The 22,824-nt window shown below is 38.6% G+C and overlaps 1 protein-coding gene across 1 annotated transcript in view; it reads left to right on the top strand.

The window, feature by feature from the left end:
* Positions 1 to 22,824, top strand: part of cspg4 (chondroitin sulfate proteoglycan 4) — a 69,234-nt gene that overhangs the window by 16,306 nt on the left and 30,104 nt on the right. The gene's annotated exons all lie outside the window — the stretch shown is intronic.

Genomic DNA, 22,824 nt, shown 5'->3' with positions numbered 1-22,824 from the left:
CATAAACGCCGCCTGATGTGAAGAAGGGAACTGTTATAGCCATTTTCATTTAGCTGCCATGGTTTAAGAGCGAAAAAAAAAAAAAAAAAAAAAGAGCTTCAAGTTGCAGGAGGAAAGCCGGGTCAGCATGTTGGTGCTTACTGCGAATCTACTTTTTAATTTCTATGCGGTCTTAACGATCACATTAAAGCAATTTATGGGGGTGTAAATGCTTATTTTAAGGGTGCCGGTGGATCAAATGGCCACTGATAGCGTACTAGGCTCGGTTAGCACTCAGCGACTGTCGAAAGTCACGCTATTTTTTTCTGCCGTCGACAAACTACGTTTTGAAGTCACTAATCATTTATGTTCGGTTATGCGATAGAGATATGAGTGCTAATGTCGATTTTTGATGTAGACTGGTATAAATGCGATGTTTTTTTGCGTATATATCGAAACATCCAATGTCAGTATCGGATTGAGAAACCTCTAGTCATTTCTGACAATTTATTGGATAGAAGAACAGGGGCGGAGTCTGGAATGGACTGCATGAATTTGAATACTAATATCAGAGATTTTGAATCAGGAGCAGTATAAACCAATGCTGTTTTTTGCCGATATCAGATAAGTATTCAATTACGATGCTGAATTGAGAAACCCGTTTGATCAAAGTTTAGTGTAATTGCATTTAAATAAGGATTTTCATCTTTGTTTTTGTTTGTTTCAGGCACTTTGATGCACTTGGTTATTTTTTTCGGTTTTAGACTAAGCTGTAACCTGTATAAACGCTATAAATATAATTCATAGTTGAAATTCGTAGTTGAAAGTTGATATATATGGCTTTTTTGTTTTAATGTTAAAAAAAAGGATACAGGTGTAGGGATACTTATAAAATTTGTCAAGATAATTTTATAGGGGATGTTTGTAAAATATCATTGAAAGCACTGATGTAGAACAATATAATTCAATACTGTTTTGTTTTTTTATCTTCTATCAGACTGATATCAATACCGAACCCCTGGTAATTTCCTGGTGTTTCCACCGTTGCGAGGGGAACACAACAAGACACCCAGAAGATCGAAGCGGCCCTGTTCAATCCCTTTAACTTCAGTGTAGGCACTCAACATAGCATTATGCTAATTTGGATTAGAAAAACCTCTTTTCTGACACCAGTCCTGGAACGTTCCCCTCATTTTTCATGCAAATCATGTGATTTCGTTTATCAATTTCAATTTTACCGCAGCTAACTGCAGTCTGTTTTGTGACAAGTGTGAGCGCTGTGAGCATATTAACACCGCCATCCAGAAAAAACAAAAACTCGGTGCCTCCCAATTGTCAGGATTGGAAATTGTGACAACAGTCGTTCTGTCTATGGATTTTTATATGACCTATGTATAGTCCCAGTACATTTTGCCAAGCGCATTGAATAACCCAGTTAACACAATACTGCCTTTTCATTACCGCAGGCATTTTTTAAAAACTATATTTGTCTATTCCTTTTGGCACTTTGTCCATAAGCAGAACTTTCTTTAGATTTTCAATGCTGTGTCAGAGAGCACCAAAAAGTCACACAAGGACACTCAAGGAAGGACCGACACCGCGTCACATATTCCATTTGAGCTCCTTATTAAAATGCACAGCTGTTTTACAGCGTATCCCGTACGGTGAACTTATACGGCTCACTCCCACGGGGAGGAAGGTGGTCCGACCGTGACCGCGACAGGCCATCAAGAATTGATGGCGGTCTCCATCTGAACTTGTGAATTACACGACATCCCTGCGATGAGCTCACGCGGAAGCGGAGGCCCCCCGAAAAGTCCGCTTGCGAGAAAGGGCGGGGGCTCCTTCGAATTGCGGGTTGAGGTAGGCGGCGTTAACTATCAGCAGGTGCCCCGTGTCATGTGAAATATGTTTTCATACGGCTTGAAAAATATATAATCCGGCGCATCCAAAAAAAAAAAGGTCAAATGGCATATCTGAGTGACATGTAGATAAATAATATTCAAAGCTGCTGAGTGTGCAAATTCTGTACTTTTTTTTTTTTTCCTCTGTGAAGAGGTCCAGAGGAACGCTGCGGTGATGCGCAGTTGGGGGTTTTATTGCCAAATTCAACAGACTCGACCACGTGCGGCGCCACCCCACCCTGCCACGCCCGTTCTGTGTCGCCTCTTCAAAACATTCTCACAAACGTCAGCGCGGTAGTGACGCACACGGAAAGCATGGCCGTGATCTTGTGACTGGAGATTACACAGAAAAAAAAAAACCTTCATATTAGCAGCATAATTCCGCAGAATATAGGCGAGCCGTGATTGGTTGTTACCTGAGCAACTATGATGTCATTTTAAGGTGACAGCAAGTAGTAAAATGTCCGCCCACCGAGACGGATAAAAACAGTTGACTTGAGTTACTTAATTCATAATTCACCTCAGCAATATTAAGTCATTCGCTACCAGTAGTACCAAAATTATGTTATTTGTTTTACTTACAGCAATCTGTGACAGGAAATGAGTTAATTTGTTTTTGACCAGGCTAGTAAAAAAATAATGGATATTTGACATCTGTAACCGTGAATGGCTGCAAAGGAGTAATTAAGAATGCTATTTTTAGACTAGGTGGGGCATAGAACGACTGGTGTATTTTTTTTTTAATTCAAGCTCGTCTTACACAACCTTAGCAAACTGATTTAAAATGAACCATAATGAGACATGAGAAAAAAAAAGTGAAACCACACCCTGCTGAAAAAATATCTCGCTTTAAGACACAAAAATAAATGAATTAAATGGGGGAAAAAAATTCATTTAAAAAAATTAAAAAAACATTTTTTACAATGCTAATTAAACACATTTTGTAGGACTGGGCAATGGCGCAAAAAAGAGAAAAAGTTAAAGTTGCACAAGTTTTTTTGACCTTAAGGCCAACAGAATATAGTCCGCTATGTCGAGGGTAATATGAAAGATTGACTTCCATTCCTTACTTTGAATTGCATGTAGACGATAGCTGTGTTATAAGTGTGGAAACACTGCCATCCAATGGTCACAGTTATCACTAAAGTGCTTAATTCCCTTATATTAGGTAAGCATCAGTCAAGGGTGTCAGCTACCCTCCATAAAAAAACGTATTTGACCAAAATTTTATTATGTATTATTGTTATTATTATTTTAAAAGACAAGAATTCTCGTCCATGTAACTGAGTGAGCTAAAAGACAGACATTCTTTCTAATTGGGCGGAATTTGCTGATACTACTGCCATCTAGTGGCTTGGCATGCTTATAAGTGAATAAAACTATATTATGCAGATCCATGTAGCGGCATTATTTTTTTTTCATACACAAAGCTAAACGGATGGATTTTTTAACACACCAAGCGAGGAGAATTTTGCAGGTTTGAATAGCCTTGGTTACATGTGGACAAGGCCTGAATGTGTTGGGAATTTTAATTGAACACAATCAATTTCTTTGCGACTGTTTCAGAACATCATAATGTTTTAAGAACAATTGCGACCTTGAACGAAGCCTGACAAGATCAAAAGAGCTTCTACCTTCGCAGCCACTGGCTAACGTTCACCCCTCAAATGCCTAGAGGGTTAAATGTAAATATTGGAAAAAAATGTCTTGGAAACTACCCATTTGGCATTCTGCCATTGGTGCAAAACCTCAAATTCCCAATTTCCCATTTTTAAAACCGTGAATCAATACAATCTACTAGCATGTTATCAGTTCGCCATACAAAGTGACAAAGCTAAAACCGCTCCGGATTCGACTCTTCGCCGAGTTGTTGCGCTTTTTCAGTGACTCATCAGTCCATTATTAAAGATCAAAAGCTCTGCTTGTTCTGAAGCTGGATGGGAAAAAAAAATCACAGCGAACAAAAACAAATTCTTTGAGAAGTCCCCAACTATGTTCCTCACCACTTGACTTAAGAGCATGTTTTGGCTACTACATCTAAGCCCCTCGGTAACAATCGCCCTCTGTACGAGCGTCTTGAAAGCTTGCGCGGCCAAGAATGTTTTTGCGCGCAATCCGTGCCACCGCGTCGCTCTCCAGATGAGTTTATTTCCATTGGCCCTTTTCTTCACGGCCATCTTTAGAACATCTGAGCGCCAGCTGGATGGTATCGAGCGCCTCGGGCCGGATTATTGAGAATCCGGCAGCGTTTTATGGCGCGGGCTTCATTAGAGGCCCGAATATATACGTATACAAGGAGCTTCAATTGGCCCGTGGAAATAGATTGCTCAAGCTCATTGAAATGCCGATAAACAAGCGTAAATATATTCATAATTCAGGGCCAGAATTCATTTCCATCGGATTCACAAGGGGATTTTGGCGAGGTTTTCCACGTGTGTTACATGCGTGTTTAGAGAGCATTAGCATATCTGGGATGCATCACGCTTCCTCCACGAGAGCCGTGGCAGATCAAACCGACACATGTTGGAAATGAAAGGCCTCTGTTACAAGGTGGCGCACCGTTAAAAATCAACCCGGTCGGTCTTGCGCACACGTGTTCACCAGGAGACTCGGATTTGGGATTTTTTTTTCCCCTGACGGTTCAGTTTTTGAGTGCTAAGAGTGCGCTAAAGTGGGACAAAGGGTAACGCGCGAGGGTAAGCTAGCTTTGTTGTTTTAATGAGCGATTTTATGAAGCCGTCGAAAAACGGTAAATAGGAGGATGGATACACGTGTTGATGGCGAGACGAAGGGTTTCAGACGGTTTGGGATTTGAAGGTTTCCCGTAGAAATTAAGGGATATTAAATTGTGGCTATTATATAACTTTAATGACTCTACGGCGGCGGTGTCAAACATACAGCCCGCGGGCAGGTTCTGTCCCGCAAATGGGTTGAATCCGGCCCGCGAGATGATTCTGTAAAGTATAAAAAAAGCCGTTTAATTTTTTTTTTCAATAAATGAAAAGGTTGAAATGTTTTTTGATTAATAGTAATGTTAATGTTTGATGAGTTGTGCTATTTTGGAAAGTGTTTTAAAAAATAGAATGATGAATTCGAAGTTATATAAATTTATACCATGATTTTTATTGGTTCGGTCCACTTGGGATTAGATTCTCCTCTACGTAAAATAAAAGAAGTTTGACACCCGTGCTCTATGTGGCAATTTTGACATTCTTAAACCGTCAATACATCAGGGGAAATGAATAGCATCTTTGCATTGTAGTGTTATACACATTTCCCATTTCATTTATATAATTAGTGATTCCGATGCATCTAAAAATCAGAAAATTGATTTTGAATTGTATGTATTTAGGGGAACTCAAATTTTCCTATTTGGACCTTGGATTATGTAATTAATGTTAAGTTTTTATCAATAAATTACATACAGTATTTGTAAGATGCTAAATATTAATAGGAGGCTAGAAGAACCCAAGCAATCTTTTGTGGGAGTCGTTTATTTTTTAACCATTTGCTAGCGGCCTTGTATAATTACTGTAATTCAAATGAATAAATGATGAATGTTTACTGTATAACTCCAAATCCGTATCGTCCCCATTCAGAACACGCTTTTAATTGATTTTGGTTTATTGACCCGAGAATCAACAACCTTGGACGATGAAAGCAAAATTTCGAGTGGAATATTGGCAATTTAGGTGTATTCATGTTAGTCAGAAATATGAATGGAGTTTGAATGATGAATTTTTATCATTTCCATTAACGGCCTTTTCCTCATCGGACCACACCTCTCCCATTCATGTTGATGGCAGCCACATGCTTTTATTGAAGGAAAAAAAAAACTCAGCAACCACAGATTACAGCCATAATATTTTCAGCAGATGATGTTAACATGACAATATATTTATATTTGCCTGAATCCCCAATGATTAGCAATAGCAGGAGACGGGCACGCTTTTTTGTGGGTGTGTCCAAGCGGTCTGGAGCTAACGTGTGCTTTCACTGCACCGCCTTTTTTTTTTTTCCCAACAGTTAGAGCTACCACATCACATGTGAGGCGGTTAAAAAAAAAAAAAAAAAAAGTGAAACTCATTATTAAGGTCTCATGAAGCTGTGTCACAGGGTGAGTGACGCTACTGGAAACGAGACCAACACCCTGACAGCTAGCCAGAAGCTCCATGAGGAACGTACTTTGGGTACTCTGAGTGTTTCTTTCCACGTGTCTTTTTTTCACCAGCGACGACACAAAGGCTCCTTTTACAGTAGCCGTCTAAAACGTATAGTTGTTTTCGTTCTTTGTTTGGATTACTGAAGCCGGTCTGATTCGTTGGGCGCTGCGCAGCTCATAAATGTTTCACAAAGAATTTGATCAAAACCTACCTCAAAGGATGAGACTAAAAGAGAGAACGGTGGCAGAAAAAAAAATCACAACTGTCGGTTTCGTCAGCATCAAAACACAGAGCGGTAATTATTTCGCGCAAAACTGCCTTTCAAACTTTTGGCGGATTGAAGCTGACGTCATTTCGGCGAACTTTGCGAATTTCAGTCGAGCGACAGTCACGTATGGGTTACCAAGATGGGTGTGCCCTTTTAATATCAATTGATGCGCATAAGTAGAATGATTGATTATTTTCTGAAATGTTAGTAAATACAAAGTGCCCATATTTGAGTTAAAGAATTCAAGTACGTTTATTGCTGAGCAAAACCAGTGTTTGATTTCATTTACATATTTATTTCCATTTACCATGGCAAATATTTGTTAAAATAACAAACGTGTCATGTATTTTGTTTGAAAATATGACTTCTTATGACATAGAAAAATGGGAATGTCCCCAAAAAGATGTTAAAATCATTTGTGACATCAGCTGTAATTTCAATACTGTGATACCGCCATACAGTGATATTTTTGCTCAAGATTATCGTACTGTCAGAAACTGATATCGTCCCATGCCTACAGGGTACTAAAAAAATAAATGCATGGAACAATTTGCAAAGGAGTCCCTAAGACAGAATTTAGCAAAACATTGCTTAGTTTGAAAACTTAATTTGAAAACAAAAACAATCTGTTGAACTCGTAAAATTCTCACGTGCCGCTACTTGAGTAGGATAGAAAGGTGACGCACTACCCCTTGTTTTCGATATTTAACTCATACAATGTAGTCAGTCAGTCATATTCCAAACAAAAACAAGACACGCTCCTCTTAGATGTACTGTAAATATACATTTACATATAGATGTACGTATGTACATGCATAAATGTATGAATAATAGTGTATATATAGTAATAATATAGTGCATAATATTCGCTAAGGAGTCTCGCTAAAAATTTAGGAAAAGTTTGTTTCATGTTCCAATTGATTTGCTCTTAATTTGAAAAGGAACACCCCGTTAAACCAGTTCAAATGGGTGGATAATGAAAGTAATGGAGGACTAGGTAAAAGTCACATGACAAAGGAGTGGGTCTTACTATTTCAATACTTTAGGAGGTGAATGTACAGAATACGATTTGTTCGGTGGACAAGATATTGACGGAGCCCCCTTCTGCTACAAGTGGGCCACAATAGCGCCACTTGTCTTTTTTCATCGAGTGAGAACGGTCACGCTCTGTGCTCCACATGGCCGCTGGTCATCATAGCGACTTGGAAGCCACGAGGAGCAACGCAAGTCATGTTGTCCTCATTTACGGTTGACAGAAGTTACGGCCAACTTTCACGCCGCGTTAACAAATCGTACAAAATAACAAGAAAACAACAAGTGAAAACTGAGGGCTACTTGTGTCCTGTGCCACGCCCTGTCTGTGCATGAGTCACAGTCATAATGCAAAATGTCACTGCAACTTGAGCGGCAAATACAGAGTCTTGTTTGTCCACGCCGCACTCATCAGCGTCTATTTGTAGCGTCAATTGCACACACACACGTCAGACGGGAACTCCCTCGGCTTTGGGCAAAAAAATTGCGTGTGGGCCAAAACTAAAAATAACAATTTCAACATTCTAATAATAACGACATGTATTTCAACATCTGATTACCTTTTCATTTCTTGAATGTCCACTCGTGTCCATATTGTCTCAGCAAGACAGCAAAGTGAATTGCACCCCATCCGAACACGAGACGTTGTTGGAGAAGCCAGGATGTCCCCAAATGAGGATGCTGGGACTCATTCGGGTAGCTTGAAAGAGTCAAAAGATAGGCAGAAATGAGATAATCAATCTAACAATCCAACTGAGGCTTGCGGAATTCTCACTTTCACCTGAATTCTCATTTTAAAGTTAGAACGTTGCAGACTCAGTCAATGTTAGCATGTTTTGTTGTACTCCAAGTTTGGTGCTGTTGATCAGTTTTTCACTGGAGCAATACATAGCATAAAACTGGCAGAGTGAGTTGCTCTGAAAGTTGGATTTCTTACTTTTTGCGTTCTTTCAAGTCAGAGTTTTGACTTTATTATAAGAACTCAGGAACTCAGTAAGAATACTGGCTATTCTCAGAATTGCGATTATTCTTAGAATTCTTCTCTGATGTCTAAATAAAATGAGGTTTCTGAGAATGACTGTAGTCAAAACTTTGTCTTTGAATTGAAGATTCTTAGAATAAAGTCAGGATTCTGAGTTAAAAGTGGAAATTCTGACGTGACAGAAGTCTGACTTAAAGTCATCATTCCGACTCCAGAGTGAGAATTCTGAGAATAAAATCAGAATTTTGAGAAAAACGGTAGTCAGATTTCCGATTTTAAATTGAGGATTCTGAGAATAAAGTCAGAATTCTGAGTGAAAAGTGCGAATTCTGACTTGACTGAGAAGTCTGACAGTCAGAATTCTGACTTCAATGTAGAATTCTGAGAAAAAACACATAATTCTGAGAATATCCTAGTCAGAATTCTGACTTTAAATTGACGATTATACGAAGAAAGTCAGGATTCTGATTTTGAATTGAGGATTCTGAGAATAAAGTCAGAATTCTGAGTGAATTCTGACTTGACTGAGAAGTCTGACAGTCATAATTCTGACTTCAATGTAGAATTCTGAGGAAAAAAAACATAATTCTGAGAATATCCCAGTCAGAATTCTGATTTTAAATTGACGATTATACGAAGAAAGTCAGGATTCTGATTTTTAATTGAGGATTCTGAGAATAAAGTCAGAATTCTGAGTGAATTCTGACTTGACTGAGAAGTCTGACAGTCAGAATTCTGACTTCAATGTAGAATTCTGAGAAAAAACACATAATTCGGAGAATATCCTAGTCAGAATTCTGACTTTAAATTGACGATTATACGAAGAAAGTCAGGATTCTGACTTTAAATTTAGGATTCTAAGAATAAAGTCTTCTGAGATAAAATGAGAATCATGCCATCCGATTTGCTTCCACCACTACCTCTAATTTTCTTGCATAAAAATGACTGATTATATCATTTCAACTGTTTAGTAGAAGAGCAATTAGTCATTCTACATATCCTAATCCTCCGTGTTTTTTTTTTGGTGATTTCTTTGTGGTGGTGATTTCTCTCAAAACCAAAAGTCTAACAAAAAAAAAGGGTCTTCACTTAATGTTTACAAACACTGTTGAAGAATATTCTCTCAATCCCTCCAGTAACGTTTAACACAAAACAGGACCGCTGTCTGTTTGTCATCATCTTGTCTATTAGAACTTCTAAGCACCATTAAAAACCCCGACGCAAGCTTGTCGTGCGTAAGGAATTCCTTATATGTCCTTTAAGTTTATGTAACTAATGCTGACACGTCACAGCACTCTGCTCATTGCTAAAAATCTCCATTGCTTTTACCTTTAAAGGTCATTAGAAGATACTGTACATGACGTCTTGAGCAACTCTGGTACTTTTCACTCCAATCACGATTAATCTACAATTAATCGTCTGCGGTATACGGTTCGATGGAAAGCGTCAACCTTCTCGCGGGGTTTGCTTCATTATCCCGAAGGAACACATCTCAGCGAGGCCCCCCGTGATTTTATTTGCCGGGTTTCACAAGCGGACGTGTGGCTTTTCCGCAAATGATGGCGGACGAGCCACGAAAAAAAAAAAGTTAAGTTAAAGCAACTGTTTCTTCTCTGAGACTGAGCGTAATTGATGGTAATACCCAATGTTGAAATCCTGCCAAAGATTGATCTGATGAATTCCTGCGAACATCTTAAAAGCAGGTGTGCGCCAGGAGGTCAAAAGAAGAGCAAAGAAAACCTCTCTGAATCCTGGTAAATCCCGCCCCTAAAATCTAACCTCAAATGAGGATTATCACCTTGGCTCTGTTTTTTTCTCAAGATTAAAGTGTCTCTTGCAGTCTCCTCTTTGAAAGTGAATTTAAAGGTGCTCTGGTGTATTTTAACACGCTCTGAGTACAGGTGTTGAATTCTTATGAACGAGTAAGGGAAGCTCCAAAAAGTCAATGGTTTTTAACTCGAAGATGGGGGATGAATTTTATAGCTACTCGCTGGACACTTTTTAAATCGGATTTCTACCTTAGCATGTTTTCTTGGTAAAACTAAGGACTGCGAGGTACATTTTCTAATGAACGACAAAAAAATGCTAACATTAGCCCGTCTCAGTTAGCTTTGGACTTAGCAGTGTTATTTCTATAGTGCCTTAGCATAAAACTTAACATATCAAATTTGGTGTTGTCCACTTTTGTGTCTTTGTTTACGATGTTTTTTATTTTTATTCAAGGGCAAAGCAACCTAGCAAGAAGGCGCAAAACTAGTTGCAGCAAAAAAGTTGCTAATATCCTTCTGGTGAACCACAAAAAAAATTGTGAATTTTGCGGGAATATATTGTTCTATTGACCAAATCGAGAACTTTTTCAAAGGATTAAATGTGGTATACAGTATGTACATTTGTGATGCTAAAGCTAGCTAATGTGCTAATCTGTGATCTGTATTGAAACTAATATATAATCATTCTTTCGTCACTCCCGAAAAAGGTATATAATTTATTTTTTTTATCAACATTATGAGATAAGATTCTTCTCATACATCAGTGGTCCTCAACTTTTTTTTGTGTCACTGACAGTTTGAGACACGTATAATCTTAGCAACGCGACAACGACTAAAGGGTCGTGGGCCACTTTACAATATTGCTTTCAAACTCAAATAAAGTTTTTACTTTCAAATTGAACAATTTTTTTAATTGTTGGTACTGAAAACACATTTAACATAAAATTGTATCACCATATGCAGTAAAAACAAAACAATAAATGTAGATTTTAAAAAAAACAACAAAATTGAGCTCTAATGGATACGCCTTAAAAGTGTAAATATTAGAAAAATAAATAAAGTTGTGATCTAAATAAACATTACCATAATTGCTTCTTGCTTCCTTTTGTTGCTTTGGTCCAATGTCTGAATGGCTAACAGCTAAACTGCTAGCTATTTTTGTGTGTTGAAAATGTACTTGTTTATGTTTTCCAACATCACTTGAGCGCTACTTCTTCAAATCAGTCAACAGGTTCGTGTATTATTTTTGGTGAAATACCTTCCACAACGGCTTCATTTTCTCCCCGTCGCTCGAGAAACTGCCAAACAAGCGACGGGAAGGGAATCTCTTGTCAAGATAGCTTCATCTTTGGGAGATAACGCCAAGTCATGGCTGACCATTACCATTGTATTATTGTTATTACATTCTGTTTACTTCATTTTCTTCTTTCAGTTACTGGCAGATTCTGTTTATTTCAACTTGAAAACCAAAGTTATATAAAAAAGATGGATTATGATTGACTGCAGTCATGCTCATTTCCGCCGCGTCTGATTGAATAAACATGCTCGCAGTTTGCAGCTGGTCACAAAATGTTATGATTCTCAATAATGTAATCACCCAGCCAGACAAATATTGCCCCTAGGACAGAAATCAATGAGGTGGGGGTGGCCCCCGCCCCAAACGGTCCACGTCCCGGGAAACGCTGCTATATCATACCAAAATGTTCTCACAATCATGCAGTAATAATATCGCAAGTTACTCAGAGACATGAAAAATTTGACCAATGTAAATTGAATTTGCTGTTTGTTTGTGTCCCAAACATTTTAATCATCATCATAAAAAAAAAAAAGTCATCGGTGACGCACTTCCCGCCGACTTCCACTGATGCGAAATCCCACAATGTCACTTGACACAAAAGTATAACAGCACGTCGTCTATTTCACTAATCCAAGTAGCTATAAAACCAACAAAGATGAGAAACATCAGCAATGTACCGAACTAATGCTGTTCTTCTCGCCACTCAAGAGTTGAGGCAAATATCATCAACACAAGATGCATGACACAAACCATAAAACAAAGTGAAACGTACAAGGGTGAAGGCGAGGTCGTTACGCCCAGAGGGAACCATTATTACTCTATGTCCGAGAGCAACATCATGACATACTTCACGTAGCCACCAGGGACAGTCTTTATAATAAATATATATATATATATATATATATATATATATATATATATATCTAGTATAACATTTACATATTTCCAAACAAGATATATGCATTTATGCTCATGTGCCTTGTCGCAAATGTACTCACACTGCAAAAAGTCCATTTTGAGAAAGTAAAAAAGGCTTCTAAGTATGGCTGCACGATTACGGCCAAAATAATAATCACGGTTATTCATCATGTTTGGTCAAACATGTCTATTTATTGCCCTTTTTTAATTTAGTGCAACACAGCTTACTGAGAGCAAACCAATGAAAAAAAATAAGCCAACTTAGAACCAAGTCCATTTATTTTTAACCAATGTTTAAATTCATTAGAAGTCAAAATGTAATTTTTGGTCATTTCAAACCAAATTTAAACCAATTTTGGGTCTCAATTGACAGCTAGCACTGTATATATTAGGATTCAGGTGAGAAACAATGTCATTTCACACTAGTAAATAATATATTAGGGTAAGAAAAGCAGCAGCTTTTGTCATGCAAACATGTGAGAAACATTGACCCCTGGTGGTAGGATGAAAAAGTGCTTGATTTGACTTGTAATCAAAAAAAGTGCTCGATTTATTAAATGGGGATCAGCTTAATTAATTGCGGCAGCCAATAATGTGATTGTGATTAAAATTTGATGACGTGTGCAGCCCTACTTATAAGAAATACACTTTTGTTTGTTCAAAAAGGAAAAATATCTTGCATAGCAAAAAAATCTGAAGAAAATTATGCTCATTTCATGACATTAAATCTAGCATATTTGTGTGATATATATATATATATATAGAGATATATATATATATATAGTTTTAATTTTAATATTTATTTAAATATTTATTTATATATTTAACATTTATTTAAATATTTAATGTTTATTTAAATATTTAATATTTAATATTTTAATATTTAAGTTTTAATATTTTTTTCCATTATATGGTCCGACAGTTTTTCCAAAGCGCAAACCAAAAAAATGATTTCATGAAAAAGACTTATCAGGGTCCTAAGATTTATCCTCTCATATGGGAGTTGCTGCTGTATGAAAGGAATGAAAATCATCTAAAAAATAAAGCAATTGGCCAGTCTTTTCCAATATTTTTGTCAAGGAGGGTTCGTTGATGTTATGGCACTACATGATGCATTTAATAAGTTTGTGACTTGGGAGAGAAAAGTTTTTACTTTTGCTTAATAGGGAAAAGTTTGTGTTTTCATTTATTTGCTACCCAGAAGTTTGCAGTGATTGTCCCCATTGGCTTGTGCGAGGCGGAGAATTGACTTTAGTGCCGGGCTTTGTTTCGCTCTTAAGTATAGGTGACCACTGCTCTGCCTGAGTGGATCTCTCACCTCCAGCGGTGAACGAAATGGACATTCTTTTACTTTGCCTTGGGCCAGTGTTCAATGGCCGCCATCTATTGATGAGCTCTCATCGAGTTTCAGCATTGTGCTCCTGCGGGCTTGAATCCAACAAGCTCTTGTCAATAGTCAGCTAAAGCGGGCAAAAAAAAAGCCAACTCGTGACAAAACATATACACAAGTGAATCCATATAAAGCATATATTCATATTGTATGGAAATGCTCATGCCATTATGCACATGCCATCTGTGCACACGGCACAACTCTAATTACTCAGGCGAGCGCGCGGCACTTCCATCAGCACGTTTAATTGCATTGCAGCGAGATAAAGAGGTTTGTCTCGCTGTTGATGGATGAAAGGCCCCGGACGGGTGTGATGTGGATCAGCAGGCGCGTCCTGACAGTGAACATTTGAAGGGAACGTCCAAACAGATGCCAGCTACGAAATCTTTTTCAGTCAAGAAGGTAGAATACCGTGATATTTGATGTTAATGCTTGAAAGGATATTTGTTACTTGTACAACAACGTTATTGAGGCGATTTTGGCTTTTTAATCAGGAGATTGCACCGGAGAACACAGTTTTTGTAGGCGTGGAATCTCAGATTTTCTCTCACATCAACCTTAGTACTCAAAACAGTTAGCATCAAATAAAACAGTGTGTTCATAGTTACAATATGAAGAGGAAAGCCAGCACTAATCCTTGGTTGCAAATAAACTAGCTACTGGGAGCTGCACACACCTCCCATCTCGTCTCAATTGTGGCCAAAACATGTCAGCAATTAGCTGTAGATGACTAATCATAACCAGCTCTTTTTAATACAGATAATCAGTGAATTTTGTGTATATGAAGCAAGGGTTATAGCAGTTATAGTTTCTGTCAGAGGGCAATTATGTTGTCAAATTAAGTGTAAGCGACACACATTTAAACATTTTTAAATCAGAGGCTGCTAAAAACTGTTCAAAGGAAGACAAAAAAAAATTGCAAAAGTCGACAACTTGCAAAATTGGTATTTTATCCAGAAACGAAGTCATTATTAGCATTTTTCCGGCCACATAAAATCATGAGGTGGGCCAAATCTTACCCCCGGGCCTTGACTTTGACACCTGTGATCTTAAGAAAAAGCTAACTGATAAAAATAAATAAAATAAGTAGTAGCTTAAAATAACTGACTGCAATTTTGGAATCAGCATGTCAATTTTCATTTTAAACAGTATAAAACTCAATCACGCTGTGCTATTGTGATGCTAGCAAGAGTAGCTAGCTAAGACCAGTGACGTACAACTAGTTTACAGTGGCCAAACATAGCTTACCCAGTTCTGAGTTTGTTGCCCCATTGTTTTGTCACCATTTTTCATAGGGCACGTCCCAATGTCACATTTTTATGTTTTTTCTTCAGCAAGCCAAGAACAGTCAGTCGCACTGTTCTCAAACCAAGTAATACGATAAACTAATTAAAAAAAAAACTTTTATCTCTTTATTGTTTACATTGGTGGCATATCGAAATTAGAACTACTTCCTGCTTCCGCAACAAAACGTTGTTTAAAGATAAAATCACTGACTTGTTTAGCGATTAGCATTAGCAATAACGCAACAAGATTGACTAGCTATTAAATTTGTTATAAACAGTGAGAATTGGTGAGAATTGACCGCATTGCAAAATTTTAACAGCCCTAGCTACAAAATGGGCAATATATTTGTATTAACTGACTGACTGTTTACAAATAATGAACCAATAACAGTAATGCTACTTGCGTGAGCCTCGGTCTATTTGCTAGCAAGCTTAGGCAACTAATTCTTGCGATACGCCCCCAGTTCTAACGATTGTATTGCTATTGTATTATTGTCTTTCGGCTTTGTATGATTGCCATACTAAATAGTTTTTGTGTCATTTTGAGATTGCGGTTGTAAACTTCACAGGCATTCCGCCTGCTTATCTCTGAATTCCATTCATCCATCTTCTATACCGCTCACACGCACTCTGTAATTACCTTATGCTATGAAATGGCCTAATAAGAGCATATTCCCCACAAACGAAATAGAGAAATATCAGCAGTCACTCAGAGGCAATGAGGTGCGTTACTTGTAATTACTTTGTTGTCGGAACAACAGTCCGTGCTTTGCTTATCATCTAAATGCAAATTGGATGTAAAAAGGAATTTGTGTGCTTGCTTGTGGGGAGGAAAAAAATAAAAAACAGCAGCAGTACTCTCACCCTTGGATTTTTTTTTTTGCCGCTTGTTTTCTTTTTCACGCCCACAAGTCGACTGCAGCGGCTGAGGGTACTTCATCATGTTTTTGTTTGTTTGGTTAGAGGCATCCTAGAGCTTCAAGTAAGCAATAAAGCGTATGAACTCGTGGCGCTGCCGCCTCAAACTCAGACTCATGAGCCTTGTCACAAGAAAGGCTTGCACATAAAACTGAGGACGGTCCGCATCAGGAATTCAACGCTTTTGTCCAAATGTTTGGTTTGACCAAGTAAGTGACCTCTCGCAAACAAAAGAAGGCGTTTTTTAGTTTACTAGCTTCAGAAAGCAATTTTCACTCTTTATTTTCCTCTCTCTCGGATAAGACAAGGAAGCACACAAAATTAGCATTTTGGTAGACAGTAGGGTTTTGTCTCATGCCTCAAATCAACAAATTCTGTGCGCTTACGCCTTAACCATTGAATCTCGGATTCGTATCTGCGGTTTTGCCGAAAAACAAATCACAGTCCAACAAATTAAAAGTCCAAATTTAACATAATTGTGAATGGGTTGCACTTATACATACACATACATTTACATATGTGTACATATACACCACATTTTGTAGCGTACCAACATGCTAACGTAGCGATGTCAACCTACGGAAAGGTGGCCATTTTTAATATAAATTGCTCACTGTAGTTTGTCCAATGGAACCACCCAGAGTAGTTTTTTTGTTTTTACTAAACATTAAAATCCATCCCCATCACCCATGTCGTGTTAGCTAGCGAGCGCTAAGCTAACAAATGAGGGTTTCTCTGTTTTGGAGTCCCTTTGTGCTAGCGTGGCATATGAGGCCAAAAGCATAGTGACAACAGGCGTTGGATGGCCTTCGTTGATTGATAACTTATCGTTTCAATGCTCATTATATGTTTATGTCAAATTAGAAAACATGGCGTTCGTTTACAACTGCTTCTCAATCCGAGCCAGTACAAATTTGCTCAGCTTGGTGGTTGAAAAATTTGGAATCACCCAAAATTCTGAAGGAAATATCTTCCAAAAATGAAACAAAAAGATGGAATATGATAGAGGTAAAGTGTGTTTAATCTTTTCTTCTTTCATTATGATCATTTTGAAATTATGGATCATTCAGTGTAAAGGGATGTATAACAATGCATTTGTCAGATTGATTTTCATATTGGTTCTGGCACAATTTTACCTATCCCTTGGTTTATCTTCAATAAGCATACAAAGCAATGTTGGGAAAGCCTGGAAGAGAATTTGGTGATATTCCAAAGGTCCAAATGCGTAATCTTAACTTTTATAACAGGGCTTGTTCTGGATAATGTGTCTGGTTTAAAGGGATTCTTTCTTCTCTTTATCACTGAAACAAATGTTTCCCATCTGTGATCAAATTCCTGCTCCACACTGCACTTTCCTGTCTGAAATAATACCTTTTGGATGGAGAGGTGGGCGCAGCAGCCAAAGCCCAACTTCCCCACCCAGAACTTGAGCTATTTTAGTAGGAGTGCGACCGCGGCGAGGCCGAGTCCCAAGTGCAAGTAGAATTTAATAGGGAGCTTCTGTCCTATTAGACGGATGTCTGTTGAGTCTTACAGAGCAAAAAAAAAAATCAAATAAAAACGCTTCTTTCTGTCATTTTTGCCACAGGCTATCATTGTTTTAGCTAAATGTGAAATTCGGTTAGATCCAAGCGTCGGAACATCTTCCCTGGCAACATCTGCCACGGTAAACATCGGCTCGCGTCGGGAGGATGCACGCCGCCGTGACGTACCTCAAAGCCACAGCGGCATGAGCGGCGGCCGCCATTTGGCAGGGGAGCGTCGACTTCGCCACCACATGTTTAAACCGTTAATGACAACGAAGGCCCAGAAAGAGCGGCATTTAAGTCGAAATGGCTACGCTGTGATGAAACCTCGTAATCCGTGTGCAGAAATGGAAGGATTCCACAATGGCGCCGTTTGGTGGAAAAAATGAGTGAGGAGTTGGAAAATACTTGTGTGGATGAGTGTGCAAGAAGCGCCAATACTCAGAGAAACCATAATTACCGTTGGAACTGAAATGGAGACAATTCCAGGAAGCTCCACCAATGAAGCTCTTGGTTGTTTCCAAATGATTTTCCTCAAAGGAAATACAACGAATATACAATCGATTAATTTGAGGAAAAGTAGCAGAAATATCGAACTCAACCTTAAACATAGATTTCACTTCAACATGGAATTATCGGACATTTTGTGGGCTGATTCAGTTTGATCCTGAAGAATCTACTTCATAGTATGGGTTGCAGTGAACAAAAATATAAATAATTGCTTAATGTCAATTATTTTGTCAATTAACCAATGAATCAGATTAAAATTTGAGTGCCAAGCGTTATTGGAAAAGAAAACCGCTTGAGGGCCAGTATACTTAGCGTTGTGTGCTATGTCTGTAAATATGGGTGGTATCATATGAAAGACTGATTTCAATTCCTTACTTTGAATTGCATGTAGGTAATATCTGTGTTGTAAGTGTTAAAACACTGCCCTCCAATGGTCTCAGGTAGCATTACAGTGCTCAATTGGCTTAAATTAGGTAAGCATTAGTCAAGTGTGTCAGCTCCTCTCCATAAAAAACTTATTTGACCAGATTTTTATGATTATTATTACTATTTTAAAAGATGAGAATTCTCGTCCATGGCACTGAATGAGTTAAAAAAAATCCAAATTAAACACTGTAAAATACTTTGATTTGCTTGCTGTGGTGCATAATGTCAGAAAATCTTCCAAATGTTTATCCACACCGCCCTAAAATAAAAACCAGATGTTTGCAAATGTCTTTTTTTTGATTACTATAAACACGAAGATAATCAGTCTACTTTCATACAAGACAAAATAAAAGTCTGAGAATATTTTCAGTCCAGAGGCTGAAACGCTGCCCATCTGAACGATTATCGGTCTGTAAACAATTGATTATCAAAATTAATTATCAATTGACTTGGTTATCAATTAGTTATTTACTCACCAAAAAATTAATAAAATATCTTTGCACCATATAAATAGCTCAATATGCTCTGATGCCTGATCTTTGTAATGTCTCGGCTGTCAATATCAATGTTATTTTTTTCATAACCAACAGCATACCCTTTCAATGTTTCAATATTCTCTTTTTTGTAAAAGAAATTAAAATAAAGAAATACCTGCATTTTCTACATGGGAGGGAATGGTGGATGGGATCTGTTTTATTTCAAGCAAGCAGCTAATCACCATTCCCCAAAAATAGGAAAATTGGCACCTATCCCAATTCCAACAAATCGGTTGGTGCACCCCTAACATGCATTACTATCATTCGGGTTTTGTTTGTTTTTTTATTAATGTCCTGATGTATGCATAGACGCAATAAAAAGCAGTAGCAAACTGCGACTTAAGGGAATCATACATATGGCCTGCTTGGGAAGTGGAAAATATAACAAAACGCCGCCACAATGTGACTGAATGATGAAGCTCTTCAAATATAGGTTCTGTTTATACAAACATTGGGTTTGCTCTTCAAAAAAAGAAACCAAACATGTTCTACAACATATTTCCACCGTGTTGCATTTTATATGCGGTTTATTGCGCTACCGTATATGAGCCAACATTCAGCACTGGGAGTGTTTCCCAAACTGGGACTTGGGCTGAAGTTTGGGTGGGGCAGGGTGGGCCCTTCTCAACGGTAGCAGACGGCGGGCTGACTCAGCCAACAGAAGGAGAAGTGACTATCAAATGCTATATTAGACTGCTGCGCAAGTTGTCAGTGTGTTAATTTGCGCGGTAGAGTGAGTGTGAGTGTTTACGTCTGCAGCTTGTGCGCAGGTTGGAATAGTCTGGAGAAACGGAAAGACCGGAGAACCGGCATCTGGATAATGCATTTTTCTAGCCCTAGATTCAGAGGTCTGCGTGAATGAGGGGTGTCTCAAGGGAAGGGGCGAGCTGGTGAACGTGAGGGGGGCCAGGGGGGGGGATCCGTCTGGACTGGAATGGGTCAGTCAGTCAGTCTGCAGGAGTGTGCCTTCAGCTGGTTCTCATTATGGATAGCTAATGTGACGCTCTGATCTTGAACACACACTGGCTTTCCTGGCCCTGTTTCAAGTCAGATATGTGTTTTTTTGGGGAGGCCTGTTCACAGCGGCTTCTGTGTCATTGCTACTCCCCTCAGCACGTCGGAAAGCTGGGGGCTCTTTTAAAGAAAGGTCCCACTGTCACGTTAGGTCATGGAAACTTTGGAGGTATGACGTTGACAGCTGGTTTGAGTCGTACTGCTTGTAAATTTATACTGTGTCCTAATTCAGGGTTTGCATTTGAAGGCTGATTCATCGTAACGCAAAAATTGCTTTTTTTGTGTGTGTTTCTTGATGTACACATCAGTATTATCCTTTGAGGCCAAGATTCTTTGAGCATCTCTAGGTTTAAAATCTCTACCCCTCAGTGGCAAAGGTTTAAGATCTTGTCAGGACTTGTCCGAGGTGGCAAATATTTAAAAACTTTCACCAAACCTTCACCTGTGCTGCTTGTTGTAGTGTTCAAAATTTCCTTGCAACAAGTATTGATGAATCTCTGGTGAGAATTTGATGAGATCTATGGACCTGCTACCTTAACAATACTGGCCCATGTTTGCGCACTTCAGTGAGATAGGGGCTTAAGCCATCCATCTTCTGTATAACTTGACCGCAGCAAGGTCAAACGAGCCTTCGTCAAGTTGATTTTGCGCGAGTCATAATCTACATCAAGCGCTCAGACTCACATTCAAACCTATGAAGACTCTGCTTTCCCTACAAGTTAATAACGTTGGTTTCAATTTGAGAGAAGGTCAATTTTACATATAAATTTGTGCTTAGTGCAAACTAGCCCTTGTCCTAATTGTCCTTTAGAAAATTAGCTATAGCCGTTGTCCTAATTATAGAGGCAGAAACAGCAGGTCAGGTTTTGTAACGTTTTCCGAAGCCTTTCATGAGTTTCTGGAACAAAATCAAAACATGGCAACGGTAATTATTACAAACAAAGCCGGGCCGTTTATTTGGGATGTTTTGCTCAAAATACATGAGTCATGCTTGACAAACAGCAAGCGCGGTTGGAAACAGTGAAGAAGCTGCAATCTAATTGTGTCACAAGCTCACAACTGAAACTTGAGAACTAAACCCTAACCTTCACACATAGAACTAAATCCTTGCCCCTTATTTCTCACCCTAATGTTAACGCCTAACCCTAACACCTTGTCCCAAGCCCCAACCCTAACCTGAGCCTCAACCAAACAGATAGATACCAAGCGGAGCCACAGCTGGAAGTCAAAAGGGTAGAAAGGGAAGCATATTTCTTGAAACGAGAGTCAAACCGGACCGAAAGTTCACAAGAACACAGGTGGAACTCATTCCAGAATGAACAAAAAAAAAACAATAGTGCAACTGACACCAGCCATTTTTCTTGCCATTATGGAATCTGAGTGAGCTATTCAAAAGCAGATCATCACGCTTTTGAACCACTGTAGCCCGTTAAGTTTAATGTATGGTAGAAAAATATATCAAGCGCACTCAAGTGTTGAATGAAGGGCCGTTCTGGCACGGGAGACAAGGAGAGATCTTCAAATATTTTAAACAACAACAAAGACGATGGAATTCATGATGGGAGATTCTCTAAACAGGCCAACGGAGAGTTGGTTAATTTATGAGATCTGTCTGGGAAAAACCTGGAGTTCCTTTAACAAGTGAGCCCAAGCGAAACCCAATCTTTAGCATGCAATTCTCATACTGTACATAATGGGCAAGTTTTCAGCTTTTCAATTCCCCGAGCTGACATTCACACAGAAGAATTTATGACACTGAAGTGCAATTTTGCAACAACTCTTTTTTTTTTTTTTTCCCTCGCCCCCAAAAGCCACTGAAAAGTCAATGTCACAATGGTAATTAGCGGCAGAGTGACGGGTGTCCACACTCTCAAGTCGTAACTGCTGCTCTGGGGACACAGGCATCAAAAGTTGACTGACACGATTGACACAGTATGTCACAATGACTGTGAGCAATGAAGAAGAAGCTGCTGAAAATGACTTGGGATTAAAGGCGGCATAAATAAAGCAATTGTATACGAATCGTTCCCGGATTAATCTACCATTTAAAAAAAAAAAAAAGGGGGGGGGGGGGCTGTTCCGCCGATAATACGCCAAGATAAATTCACTTTTTGCACAAAAAATGTTAGAACAAAAGAATGTCAGAGCACACTTTTGGCAGGTACCAGGAATCCCTAATCTGGCTTGTTTGTCAATATAAAGAAATGAAAAATTGTTCTATTCAAAATTTAAAAAAAAAAAAAATCAGATGAAGTGATAATGTAAGATTGGGAGTAAATATACAAGCAACAATTACAGACAGAAAGCAACCACAAATGACCCCAGATGTTGTCTTTAAACCCATAATACAAAACTGCTATGATACATGACTCTGGGTCAAACTGACCCAGGATGTGATTATTATTCAAGAGAAAACAACATAACACACAAGCATAAATAAAGTACTTCCTTTCTGAGTGGGTTTACATCTAAAAAAAAAAAAAAAAAAGGACAATTTTGAATAACTACACTCACCTCCGGGTCATATTGACCCAGATATATAATTGCTGTTCTTGTGAAATTAACATAAATCCCCGGTTAAAACAAAATATTGGATTAAGATTTTACACCTTTCTGACCTGGTTGAGTGACTAAATACGCCCCGGGTCAAAGTGACCCGGAGACATTTTGCTGTTCCTTGCAAACACTCATCACAGGAGGTTAATTGCAATTGGCATTTCAGTAGACTCTGACGTGATTGTTGCAATAACATTGTGCATGTAAGAAGAGGTGCGCCGCAACTGCGAGCACCTTAAGTTTTTCTTTTGCATAAGAAAAACATCTTCACATGTCAGAGTGTTCCTAATGCAACATTTGAGTAAGAGGGGGATATATGTTGATTATTTTAATGAGACCCACCCAAGCGG

This window comes from Hippichthys cyanospilos, chromosome 6, assembly GCF_059441005.1.
Source record: "Hippichthys cyanospilos isolate Australia breed blue-spotted pipefish chromosome 6, RoL_Hcya_1.0, whole genome shotgun sequence".
Taxonomy (NCBI): domain Eukaryota; kingdom Metazoa; phylum Chordata; class Actinopteri; order Syngnathiformes; family Syngnathidae; genus Hippichthys; species Hippichthys cyanospilos.
The sequence above is the reverse complement of the archived record's forward strand: the minus strand, read 5'-3'. Positions and strand labels throughout refer to the sequence as shown.